Here is a 1424-nt window from a genome sequence, read left to right as displayed (position 1 = left end):
TGGGAATGGGTGGATAGGGAAGTGGGGGGGCGCTATGGGGGACTTTTGGGATAGCATTGGAAACGTAATTGAGGAAAATATGTAATAAAAATATTAAAAAAAAATAGAATTACCAAATAACAGGACTAAAATTTATAATATTTCCCTTAAGGCTATCTTGCCTTGTTGGAGTTCTAAAGAGAGAAAGAAAGGCATAGAGTTGGGCAGGTGGGGAGGTGAGGGATCTGATAGGAGAGCAGAATATATTTTATGGAACGAAAATCTATTTCCAATAAAAAAAAGGAAGAAAAGAAGGCACAGGAGACAAGAACATGTTTTGGGGAATTCTACTTCATATTTCTTCAATTCAGAATTTCACAGATGATTTCAATGACTATTATTTTTATGCAAGATATAAGCTAAGTGTATTTCTATTATTTGACATGTTTCTGTATTTCTTCCCTACATGCTTGCTTTCACCTCACTGTAAACTTCAAAGTCAGAAGCCCATAGGGCTATGCAACATCATCATATTACCTTGTTATTAAATATATGTGCTAATCTTTTCTGTTCTCTATTATCAATTGTATTGTATTTAAGATGCTGTGTATGTGAAAATAGGGGAAAGGTGTTTTACAATTTTTCAAATTTATACTTTCATATTTATCATCCTTACTACAGTTTACCCTCCTTCCTTACCTCCCCATCCCTACCCTTACCACCACCCAAATCTTTCTCCTACTGTCCATCTGCTCCTCCTTTGTCCCTTCAGAAATAGGTGATCCTCCTAGGGACATAAGTAAACATGGCTTTAATAGTTACCATAAGACTAGTAACTTGCCCTCTCATTAAGATTGGACAAGGCAACCCAGTATGAGTAAATGGTCCTAAAGGCAGACCAAAGAGTTAGAGGCTTTAAGTTACTCTCCATTTAACTTAATTTAATGGAGTTGTGTGGCACCAGACTGGTGGTTGTCTCAGGCTGCCCCCCCTGCCCCCTCCCCTGCCTCAGGGAGTGTTAGGCTACGTCTCATTCTGATTTTCATAAATCTGATCACTGAGCATAAGCATAAGCTCTCTCCTGGCTTGTATGCACATGTGATACAACAATCACACCTGCAATGTGTCTAAGGGCAGTTGGTAGTCACTTCGGCCCAGTGGTCCACACAGACCCAGATGGACACCCAGCAAAGGAAACAAGCTGGAAACTAGAAGAACCCTTTGTGGGATTATGGTCCTAGGTGGGAGTGAGCCCTAGACAGATGCCCTACCCATGGGGACACTGAGGCCAGGGTAAGGACTGAGACCAAGACCATCACCACGGTGCCTTGACACAGAAATTGTCTGAGATGACTAGGGGCATCAAAGTCCTAACAGATTTCCTTATGACAAACATTATGAGTTCCAGGAAGAAAGAATTAGAAGAAATAGCATAATATTTGCTA

The 1424-nt window shown here is 40.4% G+C and overlaps 1 pseudogene; it reads right to left on the bottom strand.

The window, feature by feature from the left end:
* Positions 1-993: 993 nt before the first annotated feature.
* Positions 994-1117, bottom strand: LOC115029328 (small nucleolar RNA SNORA17; annotated as a pseudogene).
* Positions 1118-1424: the final 307 nt, after the last annotated feature.

The sequence above is a fragment of the Mus caroli genome, unplaced genomic scaffold (assembly GCF_978045245.1).
Source record: "Mus caroli unplaced genomic scaffold, Mus_caroli_1 scaffold_12, whole genome shotgun sequence".
NCBI classification, from domain to species: domain Eukaryota; kingdom Metazoa; phylum Chordata; class Mammalia; order Rodentia; family Muridae; genus Mus; species Mus caroli.
Note: the sequence above shows the minus strand (reverse complement) of the source record. Positions and strands in the feature narration are given on the sequence as shown.